Here is a 6,265-nt window from a genome sequence, read left to right on the forward strand (position 1 = left end):
TAACCTGACCACATTATTTTTAACTTCGACATGCAGAATGTTAGGGAACCAACGGAGACTAAATACTACACGACGACACGAATTTTTAAGAAATTACGAATGGATAACAATGATCGGCAATGTAGCTAACAGCATTTCTCGCCATGAAAAAGAAAAATTTGCCAACGGTACGACAGTGAAAAAGTTTTCCCGTCCGGCACTGTATCGCAGTAGAAGCGTGAAAATGAATACCGAAGCTCAAACGAGTGTATCTGGTGTCGAGGAAGATGTGAAAGCAAGTGTCGCGTTACGGGATCTGCGCGTGCAACCAACATCAAAGCACCCCACGAGGCAGAGCCCTTAGGACCTCATCATCCCCACGTCGGCACAGCATCCAGTTACATCTCGGGGACGGTGACGAAGGGAGGTGCGTAACACATGAAGTGTAGTACAGAGCCTCTAACAGACCCGATGCTTTTCTGAGACTTTTAAAACACCAAAAGGTGCATGTAGCGGCAGTGGTAAAACGGTAATGAGCCCTGACGTCATTTCAGAGCGCGGGCGTGCACCCACCCAACCACCCATTCACCCCTCTCCCCCCCCCCTCCCCCCCCCACACACACACAGAGCGAGAGAGAGAGAGAGAGAGCCGCTGTTTCTCAATCAAGTAGCTCATCAGTTGGCCTCATAAGGACTGAGTGCACCCTGTTTGCCACCAACGCTCGGCAAACCCACATGGTCACCCATCCAAGTGCTACCCAAGCCCGACAGCGGTTAACTTTGGTGATCTGACGAAATCTGTTCAGGTGGCTGAAGAAAGAACGAGGAAGCGAATAAAGATTATGGATATGGACAGCATTAGTCACCAGACGGTAGCAATACTGTCAAAAATTGAAATACAAACTTTAAATACGAATTGCTGTAAACTGACTTTTTTGAGATGTAATGTGCTTTTTCTCAGGAACTATAAAAGTCAACGGCCTGAAATTTGGCACAGTTCTTAACAATTACTTACAGAATAATCCTGAGCAGCACGTTTCCGTTATTTTCTCTCTGAGAAAGTTCTCCTCTAAAATTTGAGAAAAACAGAGCGATCTCGAGTAAAACAAAACTGAAAAATTAATTTCAAACCATCCTGTGCAGCACTTTTCCGTTACCTTTTCTTTGAGAAAAGTTTTCCTTTAAAATTTGAGAAAAACAGAGCAATCCTGGGTAACACAAAACTAAAAAATCAATTTCAAACCAACTATGACCTTAAACAAAAATCTATTCCACGCGTTTTATTAGCCTCTTATGCAGAGGTAAACTGTGAAATTCCAGTTTTATTGCTTGATTAGTTTACGAGAAAAGGCACATTATAGAAACAATGGTAATTAAAAATTCAAACCCTTATCAAATGTGTGTCGATGCGCATTTTCAAACAAAAATTGGGCAGAATATTAAGCATTATGTTGTACATAACAACCTCAAGTTTCACTATTTTAGCTGTAATATTTTTGGAGATATATATGTTTAAGTGCAAGAATGCTTTCGGCCTCCGTTTGTCCTTAAATATTGAGTCTAGTATTCATTCTTCTTACTGTTACTGTTACATAACATTCTCTACCATTACTTAATCGTTATGCTGAGACACATGTAACAACTTCAAGAAATGTTAAAAACACGACATCCTATATAAATTGAGAAAGTAGGTCTGATGGGAGCAATAAATTTCTATATGCATACAAAAGGCCATGTCCCGGCAGGCAGATTCACGCACTGAATCATCGTCACCCAGCCGAAACCACTGAGGACAGAAACTTGAAATTTGCAGAAGTTGTTGATGTTATACTTTACGCGTCGATTAGGACGTGATTATCAGAAATTTCACCTCTAAGGGGGTGAAACATGGGATGAAAGATTTTTGAAATATATCGCCATTAAGACAGTTTTGAAGCTTGACCTACGAGCACTTGTGTTTGGTTTCTCGGTCAGAAATAAAGAAATAAGGATCTCAGCACTTTTGGAAATGAGGAGAAATAATGTGTGGAAGTTCTTTTTTTTAAAAAAAAAATCGTAATGAAAGAACTACTGAACTGTTTTCAAGCTACATCCACGAAAGTTGGTATTTGACTTCCTAGTTAGGAAAGAAACATGCGTTTTGATGTTTTTGGAACTTCAACGCCTAAGGGGGAGAAATAAGGGATGAAATCTTTTATGAAAATATTTCATTATGAAAGCATTTGTAATGCTAAACGTATTAAAATCTGTATTTGGCTACTCGATTAGAAATTTAAAAAAATGCATTTCACAATTTCTGTAAATTCAACCCCTATGGAGGTGAAACAGGGATGAAAGCTTTTATGGAAATAGTTCGTTATGAGATATTTGGAGCTAAATGAAAACTTGTAATCGTCTTCTCAGCTAGAAATAAAGAAAAATACTAATTTCACTGTTTTTGGACATCCAATCCCTAAGGGGATTAAATAGGGGGTGAAATGTTTTATGAAACTGTTTGACTGGGGGAGCATTTTTGAAGTTAAATCTTTGAAAATTGATATTTGGCATCTCGGTTAGACATGAAAAAAAAACATGTTCCATTGTTTTTGGAAATTCAACCTCTAATGAGGTGGAATAGGGCCAGACTGTTTCGCTGACTGCCGGGCGAAGTGGCCGAGCGGTTCTAGGCGCTACAGTCTGGAACCACGCGAATGGTACGGTCACAGGTTCGAATCCTTCCTCGGGCATGGATGTGTGTGATGTCCTTAGGTTAGTTAGGTTTAAGTAGTTCTAAGTTCTAGGGGATTGATGACCTCAGAAGTTAAGTCCCATAGTGCTCAGAACCATTTGAACCATTTTTTGTTTCGCTGACTGATCACTGCCTAGCGCAAACCGCTAATTATAGAAATTTGATTTTTGGAGAGGGTGTTGATCTTATATTGTAGGCATCGTTTGAAAAGGGATTGTTGGAAATTCCACTCCTAATGAGATGAAATAGGGGATGAAAGTCTAATGAAAATATGTCGCTGTTACGACAATCTTGAAGGTATGGATACGAAAATTTCTATTTGGTTTCCCAGTCAGACATAACAAAATACATGTTTCAGCGTTTTCGGAAATTCAACCACTAAGGGGGTAAAACAGCGTGTGACAAGTTTTTTGAAAATAAATCATTATTACCGAAGTACCAAAGCTTTTTTAAAGCTACATCTATGAAAACTAGTATTTGATTTCTCAGCTAGAAATAAAAGAATACGGCTTTCAGCGTTTTTATAAATTCAGCCTCATTAAAGAGTGATATAGGGGATGAAAAGTTTTGTGAAATCATTCATTCTGAAAGCCTTTTCAAAGCTAAATCTGTGAAAAGTTGTACTTGGTGTTCTTGCTAGAAGTAAAGAAATGCGTGTTTCATTGTTTTTAGAAATAAAAATGACGTGTTTCACTGTTTTTGGAAATTCGACCTATAAGAGGGGATGAAAATTTTCAAGAAAATATTCTGTTATGTTAAAATAAAGCTAAATCCATGGAAATTGGAATTTCACTTCTCAGTTAGATGTTAAGAAGCATGTGTTAGGCGATCAAAGTTTCTACTGAAGTTCCATCACAAGAACGCAACTGGCATGAATAACAAAAATCTTGGACTCCAGCTAACAGAATCACTTTTTGGTCAGAAGTACACTCTGAGAAGACCATGCTTCCATGATCTTAATTAGAGTGAAAAGTTTAGAAGGTGTTGCAATTTGTGAACCAAATCAAAGAAAGCTATTGAACAGTCAACACGACGAAGTGACCTTGTCAGAATTATATAGAAAACGAAACGCCTCATTACCATATTAATTTTTTGGTAATGTCTATAAAATTATTTTTGATGTAATTACTACGCAAACGCGAGCGATGTAGCGGGCGTTAAACTAGTAAATAACATACTTCGAATAAGTTGTCTTTCCGCCTGGGAATAGCCTGTCAGTCGTGGCTTGTTCATGCCCGCTTGGAAGGCTGAGCATATCCCACTATTGGACAGATAAAGGTTTGTAGTGTGGACTGCTGTTCTCTCACTGTTCATGGAACTGCCGCTAATCTCGTCTGATTAAATTGTGTTTCTTTCTGGATTTGTGTATTGCCTGTCTTACGTGGGTGGTATAGTTCAGGTGTTCGTAATGAAATTCTAGTATTTCACTTCTTCCGCTAACATCAGTGGAATTTCCTAGAGTTTGTCTTATGCCTGTCGGCTGTCGCTTTTGTTTTTGTGACTTGTTGCGGTGTTGGAATAGTAACTTAGTTGCTGCTTATATCTTCACAAGCCCGCAACCCTCCTCGGCGGCCGGCCTTTGTGGCCGAGCGGTTCTAGGCGCTTCAGTCCGGAACCGCGCTGCTGCTACGGTCGCAGGTTCGAATCCTGCCTCGGGCATGGATGTGTGTGATGCCCTTAGGTTAGTTACGTTTAAGTAGTTCTAAGTCTATGGGACTGATGGCCTCAGATGTCAAGTCCCATAATGCTTAGAGCCATTTTGAACCTCCGCGAAATGGCTAGTGGACTGCCGCGACGTTCGGCGTTCTGTCCGTAGTTCGAGCCCCTCGTGGGCCCTCGGCGTGGTGGCCGGTCCTACTTAAACCAGCGGCGGGGCTTCAAGATCTGCTAAGGTTGTAGCCAGCGTCGTGAATTACTGGTTGCTACTTGCTTCGTGTCCCAATAAATTCCTTGATGTCGTAGTACCAGTTCTGCGATGTTGGAGCCTAGTGCGATCGTGTTCCATACCACATATTTTGAACAGACAATGTACTGCGACCGCTCGTTTGCCGGACTGCATTAAGCGAATTCTGGTTGTTGTTTTTATTGTTATAGTTTTGGTTTGAATATTGGCTTGTTGTAGCTGTGATGGTGTCCATGGCCAGGAAAGTCCAACCTGGCTGCTTCCATATTCATTTCTATCCCACAGTCCATGTTCTCACTCTATTTCGCTTTCATTTTCTGCTGTCTAATTCTACGCCCCATCCACAGTTAAATTTTAGTCTCCCTTCTGGATAATTTTTATGTGACCATAGTATCAATCATCTCATCAGCGGAGCTAGTGAAGTTATAAGCTTTTACTACTTTGGTGAGCTTTGGCTGTGGAGGGTATCTATCCTGGCTACGATAATGCATTCACTAAATAGTTCGTATTGGATTATTCGCATTTCTATTTTCTTATCATTAGACTAACTCCCGCATTACCCCTATATGATTTCGCATTTGCGTCCTCGTACTCACCCGATCAGAAATTCTATTCTTCTCGCCACCACACTTCGCTAATCTCATTACGTCTAACTTCAACCCATTTATTTTTTTGAACTTCTCTAACACACCTACTCGTTTTGGGGATATATCATTCCGTGCTCCAACCCGTAGAACGCCAATTTTTGTTTTTCCTGATGACAACATCCTCTTGCGTGGTCCCCGCCTGGAGATCCGAATCGGGGATTATTTTATACAAGAGGATCGTTTAACCATGCAGTAGAGTTGCACGCCCTCGGGAAAAATAGCGACTGTAATTTCGTCTCATTTTCAGCTGTTTGCAGTACCAACATAGCAATATAACAAGGCCGGATCAATAAGTCACTCAGACTGATGCCCCTACAACTACCGAATAGGCAACTGCTCCTCTTCAGGAACCATGGGTAGGTCTGGCATCTCCACAGATATCCCTTCATTGTGATTACATCTACTGTACGGCTCTCTGTATCGTTGAACCGAGCAAGGCACCCCCATCTTGACAGGGTGTATGGTTCGTGGGAGTGGGGGGGGGGGGGGCACTTCAGATTAGAATTAGGTTTTCGTGTTGTGTTTTCAGCATATTCATCTACAATGACTGATTTGGAGCACACTAATGTATCATCGTTGTGCACCGTACATTCGTTTAACGTACACTACTGGCCATTAAAATTGCTACACCAAGAAGAAATGCAGATGATAAACGGGTATTCATTGGACAAATATATTGTACTAGAACTGACATGAGATCACATTTTCACGTAATTTGGGTGCATGGATCCTGAGAAATTAGTACCCAGAAGGACCACCTCTGGCCGTAATAACGGCCCTGATACGCCTGGGCATTGAGTCAAACAGAGCTTGGATGGCGTGTACAGGTACAGCTGCCCACGCAGCTTCAACACGATACCACAGTTCATCAAGAGTAGTGACTGGCGTATTGTGACGAGCCAGTTGCTCGGCCACCATTGACCAGACGTTTTCAATTGGTGGGAGATCTGGAGATTGTGCTGACCAGGGCAGCAGTCGAACATTTTCTGTATCCAGAAAGGCCCGTAC

Source organism: Schistocerca serialis, chromosome 4 (assembly GCF_023864345.2).
Source record: "Schistocerca serialis cubense isolate TAMUIC-IGC-003099 chromosome 4, iqSchSeri2.2, whole genome shotgun sequence".
Classification (NCBI taxonomy): domain Eukaryota; kingdom Metazoa; phylum Arthropoda; class Insecta; order Orthoptera; family Acrididae; genus Schistocerca; species Schistocerca serialis.